Genomic DNA, 11,182 nt, shown 5'->3' on the forward strand with positions numbered 1-11,182 from the left:
CCAAGGCTCATTGCTCTCTGTGCATGTTAGGATCACTTTGCTTTGTTTGGGCCAATGTACAATAGGGTTTTGGTTATACTCATGAGCAAATGAGACGCCAAATGTAAGCAGAGACAGACTGGTAATATATTGCTCTGCTGACAAGTTTATTAGCTCTCCTTGCCTCTGAATGAGGAGTATGTGCTTTACAATTGGATTTGGAATATTAACCTGTTAGAGCCCATTTACCCAGCAAGTTTGCATAGAGAGGATGTTTAGATTATGGGCCTGACTTCAGGTGTCTGTGATGGTCTACACTATGCTGTACTGGGGAGGGGTTTTTTGCTCCACCTCTTGATCTCTCTTTAAATACCCTAGGCCCACGGATTTAAATCCAGGCAATTTTGAAGCTAATCTGTAATTTCTCTCTGTTCCTCTCCCCCCTATCATTCTAACTAATATTTCGTGCTTCTTCTAAGTAAGATTACTCTTGGGAAATGTGGGAGTTGGTAATGCCCCTCACACTGGAACCAATAAGTAGAGTGATCTCAAATCTACCAATGGATTGGAAGTTCTGTGTTACTCTATGAGATCTGTTTCAGAGCTGCTGAGTCATTTCACCCTCCCAAGTAAATGTGTGCAGCAGCTAAAAAACAAAACTGAAAACGGATGACTAGAAAAAAATGTAATGTATCCTAGGACCAGAATGCCATTCCCAAATGAGAAAAAGCATTCTGTGGTAAGTAGGGGGTGATCATGCTTCCAGCTACATGGCCCTGGCTATCTACTTGAAAGCATTGCTTTCCAACTGCTGAGGGCTGAGTGTGATTTGGGGCTGTCAATTGTACCTTTCAGGTAACAGTTTCCAATATGACATTTTAGATTCCCCTAAATCACTTTATGTGGAACTAGACACTTGATATTTTCACAGAATCCCAGGTGGCTGTGAGAATATTCCCTGACACAGTCATATTTTAATGGGTCCACTGAGGAAGCATGTGATCAATACATTCCTGTTTTATGTCAAGTATTGTTTTCCAACATAAATCTTCTCTGCCAACAATGTGATAATGCAGAATGCAAGACTGAGGCAGAGATCACAGATACTAATGCTGAAGCAGTGGCTTTAGTGACAGGAGCAGATTTCCTGCACAGCAAACAGGTGCAGGTGACTCAGAACAGGATTGTGGAAAAACCTAACAAATTCCTGCCTATCTCAGGTATATATTTCCAGGTCTTTTGCAGCTCTCTGGGACAGTATTCTTTATCTGGAGTTGCTTTCAGTCCAGTCCCTGCCTAATTCCAGCTGCAAGCTGGAATTTAGCCAGGAGCCTGGCTGGTAAAAGCCTTCAGTGCAGGCATTTTTATTTGGTCGGTCCGCCTCCTATTTGAATAGACATAGATTAGGAGCCAATAAGGAGTGAGATCTGAAACCCGGGAATAGAAAGCAAATGACATCAGTGAATTTGGAGATCTCCATCAGAGCTGCTGACTCATTTATCTCCCCCCACCTACTCTGAAATAATCATGGAAACTGAAAGGGGAGCACAGGATAAAAATTAATTTACTCTGGGCTATGCCTCCAATGAAAAGTAGATACCTGACTGATGTTGGCTGGTGAGCTGAGCGAGTTTTCAGCTGCTTTGTCTTAAAATATACCTATCTACATGAAAGGCTCCATTCCCATCGGCACTTTTCTGATTGTGACTCGTGGCTGCCAAGTACATCTGACAGCTCTCTCTGTGGTAGTTTTGTTTCTGTTTTTTTTTTTCTGTTTTTGTTTGTTTGTTTGTTTGTTTTCTAGAATTTGGGTTGCTCTCTGTAGCTTCGGTACCTGTCCTGGATTTCCTTCTCTAGAACATGCTGGACTCTAGCTCACCAAGTTCAGCCTGGTTATGCCTCCATATTCCTAGCATCTATTCAGGAACTGCCCCCTTGCAGGTTTTCAAAATGCTGCCACTAAACCTTCCAGACATAATTCAGCCCTTCCCTCTATGTACCAGAAAGATAGAGTTATTCCCTGGGTGCCCAAGGACAATTATCTGTGTCCACTTTTACACTTGTAGAACACCTATCAAAAAAAAAAAAAAAAAAAAAAAAAAAACTAGACCTCACCACACAGGGATTGGCACCATGCGTTCATGCTTTCGGAGCTGCTGAGTTCCTTATTTTATAATCAAAGAAACTAATTTTCAGTCAATCACAACTCTTTTCTCCCACTGTAATCTGTCCCATCTCATAACTTATAAAGTGTTACAAAACTTCACCTCCTTCTTCAGTTCTTTCTTTCCAGGTGGTGATACTGGAAAATGCCACATTTACTTTCCCGTCTTGTCCATCCCTTCATATTTCCAGCCACCTTCCTCAACCTAACCCTGATCATTTTCTATCTCTTTCCTGTACTGAAACCTAGAGGAACTATATTGCCCAATTCTTCACATACACTGGAGGGCACATTGCCTCAGGCCACTTATACATGATGAACAGATATCAGCTGCTTTTCACATGAGTAGACACATAAAGTGTGTTATAACTTAGTGTCATATGCCGAGGTGGTAGAATTACAGGCATTATCCACACATTACTAACCAACATGCTCAGATGGTAGCTTCCTGGGTTCCTTCCAATTGGACCTGAGGTAATCGTTAAATGTTATATTGTCTCCATATATGCTTTTAATAACATACTGACCCATGCTGCTTTATGGAAAAAGAACAGACTCCTTACAGCAAAGGGAGGATTCATATCTAACTCAGGCCAAATAATGACCATGCTCAAAGCCTTCCATCCCTCAAAGATATAGAAATCATCCATTGTCAGTCTAAGCATTCAACAGTTCCATCATCTCTTGGAGAATAAATCAGGTTGACAAGGTAGCTAGAAGATGGGCCCTTAAGCGCCTAGACTTGCCACTTTCATCTCAGGGAATCCATACAAAGTAGCCCACATCATCACAGTCAACTCCTGACACTAGGCTAATTCTGTGCTATCTCCATCAGCTCTTTCACACTAATAATCATTCCCTGTCTCAATTCATGAAAGTCCACCTACAGCCTACCTCTGAGGACTTACAGTTCTAAGAAATATTAATGCCTCGTGCGAAATTTACCAAAGTCAAATCCCAATTCCAAATATTGAGCCAAACTTCTCCACCCAATAGGCTAGAAGTTCCTTTGAAGGAACTGACTGGCAGCTTGATTTTACTATTATGGCCACTGTCAGATGAAATGCATATCGGCTCATGGTCTTGAACTCATGTTCAAGTTAGGTTGAGGCATTTCTAGTTTCTAATAAATGGCCTTAGACAGTAACTGACATCCACCTCTGGGAGATAATCTGCCTATTTGGGATCTTGGTCTTTCTTGAGTCTAGTAATTGTCTGGAATTCACCTCTAAGTTTTACCAGATCATATCTAAAGCTCTTAATGTACAATGGAATTTTCATATCACTTACCCTCTGAAGTCTTCAGGGAAGTTAAAGCATACCAATATTTCTTTAAAAAATATTCTTTTTAAGCTGCCAGAGCAACTTCACACTGAGTGGTTGAAATTATTGTCACCAGATATTGTCAGGCTCTGTTGACTTCCCAAGCAGGCCCTGTCAATTCCACCATTTGAAATCATGTATGGGAGACCAACTCTGAATGCTGGCCTCCTATGCAAACCATCACCTCTTGCTGAACACCTGCTCACTCCTCTACTCTATCATGTCTGCTGTCTCCTTTGGAAATTTGCTGGCCCTACTTAACTCAGAAAATTGATAATCCATGCACACCCCCAGTCCACATTGTGGATCTGGTCCTTCTTTCCCCTGCAGGCCAGCAACCTCATCACTTTCCTCTAAATGGTAGGTAACCTTCCCCCACTGAAAACATCTCTCCTGCCTGAAACCTTTTATGCTTCCCTTACCCAAGAGAAATTCTTCATCATTCAAAGGGAAACAAACAGGGCCCTGTTCACTTATTAAATTCCAGATACATCAAAATGAATGCATTGTCACTAATTCCAGAAAAATGAGGTTTATCCCACAACTGTTCTCAATGCCTCTGGATTGGGAATACCAATTATTTTTTTCTTCTTCTTGATTCTGTCTTAAAGTTCTTCTTTCCCTACCGACATATTCTGCTCCATCAACTTCTGTCTGTGACTCTAATAAAACATTCAAATTTCTAGTTAACTGCTCAGATAATTGTAACAGGACCACCATCTGGCATAGAGCCTGTGGTGAAAGGAACATCAAGATATACCCATGTGGTAAGAAACAATAACCAGAGGTATTTAGAACTCAAGACAAAAGTAGAGCCTGGACTCTACAAAGGAAAAAAAACAGAATATAGTATATAATCTCTCACTGTTAAATGGCCTCAGCAATTAATCACATGTGTCCTTATGGTTTGTCTCAGGTGAAAATAAAAGTCCTGATTGATAATAAAGTAAAAATACAAACATGTTCCATGATTCTTCTCTCTGTCTCTCTGTCTCTGTATCTGTCTCTGTCTCTGTCTCTGTCTCTGTCTCTGTCTCTCTCTTCACCTTAGAAGACCAAAGTACAGGCAATCAACACATTTCCCTAACACAGATTTGTCAGCAATTCCTCTCCTCTTCCTACTCCTGGACACTCAGCCCATTAAATCTGACATGATATTTCCCTATCAATCACTCATGTGGACCCCATAGTCTTAGATAGCCAGAACCCCTCTCTTGCTAGAAACCATCAATCTATTGTTATCCAGTTCCAGCACCTTACCTGGTACATCACTCAATCTCAGTATACTCTTTCTTTCCAGAGTCTTAGAGGACTTAACCCTATCATCCCTGAAATTCTCAGAAAAAAATGCTACTTCATACAAACTCTTCACCTTTTAAAACCTCCAAACTTAGAGTTAAGAAGCCTAATAGAATATACCACCTGATTTAAACCTGCATGTAGACAGTTTATAAATGGTCTCATTAAATAAAAAACACGATGCCATATATAGGGATGAAAGAATTAAAGATCAGAGAAATTGAAAAGTCACAAGCAAGCCTCACCTCAAGAACCCCTCAGCTTCAAATTCAAACTAATTGCTCTCTTGCCCATGTCTTTATTGCCTTACACTTATGCCCTTTAATTGGCTGTATTAGCCCAGCGATCTCTTTTTTATATTTTATGCCTGTACAGAACTCTATGTATTTATATTTGGTACTGGCCTTAAAGGAGTGTGTCACCATGCTTTGCTCTATACCTTATTATGGTCTTAAACACACAGAGAACATATCTGATAAGTGTTCTAATTGAGGGTGTGGCTTGCCTGAATTTTTGTTTACATAATATCACTGGCCTTCCCCCCTGATCTCCAGCAAAATTTAATAAAGCATATATAATATATCACCACTTTTCAGCATAAATAAAATATCACTACACCTGCAGCTAATTAAATCTGCTGTGGCCCTCTCGATCCTGTAATGCCTAATCTTTACACAATTCTTTACACTCTCCCTTCAGAAACCACACATTTCTCAGTTCTAGATCTCAAGGATACCTTCTTTTCTATACTTCTCAACCCCCTGTCTCAAAATATCTTTTCCTTATCCTGGAGAGACCCTGACACTTACTTGCATATGTAGCTAACATGGACTGTCTAGACACACAGATTCATGGACATCCCACAACTATTTTATCAATTCCCAAATTCTGGTTTGCTCTACTTCTCCCTCATTGGCTTTAACTAATTCAATAAGTAGATAACATTCTACTCTGTGGCCCAGAATTTAAGTTAGTCAAACTAACTCCTCCCTTCTTGTAAAATTTTGTACAACTGGACTTATGGAGACTCAAGTTCCAAAATCCAGATTGCACTCCTCAGGGCACCTATTTGAGTGTAAACATTACCACATAATCCTAGGCTATATATTCAGATAGAAAACATCTAATTAAGTCTTTTGCAGGCTGCTCTACCTAACAGGATATTCTTTCATTTTTAGGAATAGCTGACTCGCTGTAGTTCTGCATTCCATCTTTTTAATCTTCTTACCCCGTATATGAGACAGCTCAGGGATCCAGCATGAACACCTCATGCACCCCGTTATTATTCCGTTCCAGAAGTTCCAATTGGATCTGCTTCAGGACACTGCACTACCACTCCCTGATCAACTCTTACTTTCTCTGTCTATGTAACAAAAAGAGAGTGATGTCATGTGCCACCACTACCAGCTTCAAATATACTTTTCATATCTTCCTGTCCCTCATTCATATCTGGAAAAAGCACAGGATTCTCACAACAAAAGGAAAACTCAGGTCAAATAATGGTCATGATAAAAGCTTCCTATTTCCCTAATGTAATAGGAATCATTCACTGTCACTCTCATCAGATTGACAGCTCTATCATCTCTAAGGTAAATAACTGTACCAACCAGGCAGCTAGGACCATGGCAGTCTAGATACCAGATTCATGACCTTCACCACAGGCAATACAAATATTTCAACCCACATCCTCACAGTCATCTCCTGTCAATAGGCCTATTCTGTCCTATCTATACCAGCTCATTCTCCCTAATAGTCTTGCTCTTTCTCAGTTCATAGCAGGAAACTATAGCCTACCTGCAGAGGGATGTTCTGTACGCTCTGAGTGTATTGCTCTGATTGGTTAATAAATAAAGTACTGATTTTCCAGCAGCTAGGCAAGAAGTAGAGGCAGGACAAAGAGAAAGGAGAATTCATGGAACTGGAAGGCTGAGTGAGGGAGATGCTGCCAGAAGCCATGATGAGAAGCAACATGTAATGTTTCTGGTAAGCCAGACGTCATATGGCCACTTATAGATTAATAGAAAGGGGCTAATTTAAGATATAAGAACAGCTATCAAGAATCCTGAACCATTAGGTCATACAATTTGTAAATAATATAAGTCTCAGTGAGTTTCCTTGTGTCTGAGGGCAGCAGGAACTGGGCAGAAATAGGATAACTTCTTCAAATGGCACCCAAGTGTTCGAGTTTTCACCTGAAACTTGAAAATAACCAATTCTAAAAGGAGCAGGAACCATGTCTCATGTGGGTAGTGAGATACTGCAACATGTGGGCTTGAACTACTCTATGGTGGGATCAAGGCATGTGGCCTTGACCTATTCCCACTGAGTTACACAGAATTATCTGTAAGACAATAAAGACTCAGGGACTACCCCTTAATCCTAAAATTGTCTTATGTCCCCATAAGAATGCAGCACCCTCATCTAGCAGGAAATATTTTGAGAAGCTACATCCAAATTCCCAAATATACCAAGGTGGCATTGGAGGTGAAATTAGTTCACTCATTCTCTAAAACCAAGCATATTGCTAAAACAATGCTTGAAATATTATTTGTCCCATAAAGAGGCCTCTGATGGGGGATATAAAAAAGCAATATGTTTATTTAAAAAGGGTTGATTTTAAATGCAATATCTTTCTAAAAGTAAAAATGTGGGATAGAATCAAGATATGATAGGAAGAAAGGGTAGATTATTGAATCTACTTTCTAAAAACATCTTGTTTAAAATGTTTTACATCGCTATAGATTTTAGTTATTGACACAAGTTTAAACTTATTTCTGTTATAGTGTGTATATGTTTTTAGTCTTCTTTAAGATATTATGTTGATGTATTTCATTTAGACTGTACTGGATAATTATAAACTGCAGATTAATAATTAGTCTATGATAGTCAAACTTATATTCATGTTAAGTTTTCTAGGTATACATAGACCTAATTGAGTTAGGTAGGCAAACTTCAAACACTTCAAAGACCTAAGGAATATGGCACTTAAAATATTTTAAAAATTTGGAAGCTCAGTACAGTGAGACATGTCTGCTGCTGTCGTCAACAATTTACTTCAGAGAAGAGGATGGCATTGAAGACACTCCATATTCAGTTTTTCTCCTTGACAAAAAATAAAATATCCATTTGCGCAAGAAACTGTTCTTGCCTAGACGAATTGAAATAATGTATAACTGGACATGTGGAAACCACAGGAAGGTGACTACTGAACTTTGTTTGGCAAAATGGTCCTTTAGGTCCCTGCTTCATAGAGGATACTGCCTGACATTCTACCAATAAAATTCTGATAGCAGACTTACAAAAATTTATAATATCATGGCAACCAGATGAAGATTTTAAATTCCCTCTGTTTGTCCAGTAATATGTTTAAAAATACTTCGAGTGTATAGAGTCACGTTGGAACTACAGAGACAGTTTAAAACATTCACTTCAGAATTGTATCAAAGTTTTTTGATATCAGGATATTCCTTGCTCCATGTAGGACCTCATGTGGACCTTCCCCAATAATTTTTTCCTAAACTTTCTCTTCTGCCTGGACCGCAACTTGTCAGATTCTCATAACAAATCCAAGAAGCAATGGAATAGTCCTAAGAGTATAATCTGTGGAACACAATTTAGTGCATCACAATGCCCAGCTACCTCAAAATCTTCCCCTCTATATTCACAAAGTTAAACAATGCACACTTCGCAAGATGAAAGCATTGCTGGGAGACTATCTGTCCCCATGCTCATTGACCTTTATCCCCTAAACCCTTATTTTTTATAAGAATGATTCTAGATTGTTATACTTCCTAGCCACACTCCCGCATCATGTGGAAACGTGCACATTACTACAGCCAGGAAAGATGTTTAGTCACCACAGGACCTTATGTTGTAAATAATACATGTACTGTGTGATCACATAATTTGCCAGCAGCATGAACATGTAACCTATCTAGGCACATGCATGGCATAGCTTCATAGACTCATATGCCCACATTGGGAATTCCCACAAAAGCAGGTTCCAGCAAATCCTCTGCATGATAAACACAAAGGTTATTTCCATAATCCTATGCAACTTTTCCCTATTTGCTTTGCTTAATATATTATTATAGTGGGTTATAATGTACCTCAAGTTTCTGTCAAAGGGAAAACAGTTCCAAAAAATGAATAACAGAGAGTAATGAGCAGGACCCTCCAAATATCTCTCAGATTCTAAAGTCTGTAATGATTTGTCTTAATCACAGATAAATAGTACTTCAGGACAGACACAGGGATGTCGTTTCTTTTTGTTTTATTTTTGTACCCTTCTGAAAAGCAAAGAACAAAAATACTAATGACAGCATTTACTGAAAAGCATGTAGATTAAATGGTGTTTATAAGCAGTTTGCAGTTTGCTCTTCTCTGTCAGCATGGACCAACAACTTCCCAGAGCTACAGCAGCAATCCTGGCTCCCTGATAACTAAGCCAGAAAGCTAGGCTCTCAGTGAACCAGGGATGAAAAGCCAACCAGAATTATATGTGACAACACATACGCTAGGCTGAGTCCTGTTAAACTGCAACTATCATAGGAGTTTAGGATTTGTCTCATAAGGTCAAAAACAATACAGATGTTCTGTAAAGAAATATTCAGTCAAAAATGTCTATACATGTAACAGTGTGCTTAAAAATTTACCACATACCAGTGTCTCTGTTGTTCTTTTGTAATACACATACACACATACAACAGAAATACTGAGGATTCCTTGTACATAAAAGCACAGAATTTGGTAAAATTATGTGAGATCAATATTGTTCTTAAAAAAGAGGTCCTTTTGAAAATTGGTTACACTATGAGTATTTTAATAACAGTCCCGTAAGCAAATGATAGATCTGTTCTAATTACATATACTCATCCTGCCTTATTTAGGTAAAATTGCAGCTAACAATACTACAAAAATATAAGGTAAATTTGATGACTTTACCAGATCCTTCAAATGTCTAATTTGAAGAACTGGACTTTAGCCAGGAACCTACCTGGTAAAAAACTTCAGTGCACTATTTTATTCAATCTGACAACCTCCTATTCGAATAGACATAGATTAGGAACTGATAAGAAAAGAGATATCAAACACAGGAATAGGGTTTTTTTGTTTGTTTGTTTGTATATTTGTATGTTTATTTTGTTTTTGTTTGGTTTGTTTTAGATATCAGTTTTCTCTGTGTAGCCCTGATACCCTGAATTTCCTTCCATACATTATGCTGGTCTCTAACTCATAGAGGTCTGCCTTGCTCTGCCTCACAAGTCCTCCGGTTTGTTTATGAACTGCCCCCTTACAGGTCTTCAGAGGCTCCCATTAAACCTTACAGACCCAATTCAGCCCTTCCTTCGCTATGTAACAGAAAGAGAAAAGTAAGCACTTAGTGTCCTAGGATATCATCTGGGACCCAATTTGGCACGTGCAGCATATCTGTAAAAAAAAAAAAAAAAAAAAAAAAAAACCCTAGACATCACCATTCAGGGATGGGCACCTTGTATTTGTGCTTTAGCCGCAGCTTAGCTCTTTATTTCAGAATCAAAGAAACTAATCTGTGGATCACTCTTACCTAACTTCTCCCACTATAACCTGTCCCATCATTTAATTTATGATGTCTTACAAACTTTACATCCTTCCTGAGTTCTTTCTCTCATTGTAGTGTTACTGGTAGATGCCACACTTATTTTCCAGTCCTGCCAACCCTTCATATTTCAAGCCTTCTTCATCAGTCAAACCCTGCCCATTCTCCATCTCATTCCTGCACTGAAACCTTAGAGGAAGTGTGGCCCCATCCTTCACATATAGACGGGGACTCAGAATATTTTTATTCTGATATCCATTGTGTGTAATTAGACATGATCTTAGTGCATAAGCTGGGTGTTTGGAACATGGGGCCTATGCAAGGACACTTTGCTGAGCCTGGGAGGAGGGGACTGGACCTTCATGAACGGAAATACCAGGTTGAGCTGAATCCATCCACAGGGAAGTCCTTGTTCTGGATAGATGGGAATGGGGCATGGGCTGGGGGTTGCGCTGGGGGCAGGCAGGAGGAGGGACGACAGGGGAATCCATGGCTGATATGTAAAATTAAATCAAATTATAAAATAATAAAAAAGAACTAGATATCAAGAAATTTTCCATAATCATAGAGTTTATAAATCTCTGTGTTTACTTGGTTCTGAGCATCTGCAGGAGCCAGGTATACACAGGAAAACTCAAGATACAAATGGTGCCAGAACATGAGGCCAGAGTTTGCACCTAGAAAGTGGGAAAGAAGATTCCAATATGGAGCAAAAACAGCTTCCTAGGTGTCTATTTCAAGTTACCTGTTACAAGGTGGCTGGGCATACTCTATGGAAGGTTTCTGGTGTGTGGGCATGATGTAGCATGGCAAGAATGAGATATCTAGCCCAACTATTA

This window comes from Peromyscus leucopus, chromosome 1 (genome assembly GCF_004664715.2).
Source record: "Peromyscus leucopus breed LL Stock chromosome 1, UCI_PerLeu_2.1, whole genome shotgun sequence".
In the NCBI taxonomy this organism is placed as follows: Eukaryota; Metazoa; Chordata; class Mammalia; order Rodentia; family Cricetidae; genus Peromyscus; species Peromyscus leucopus.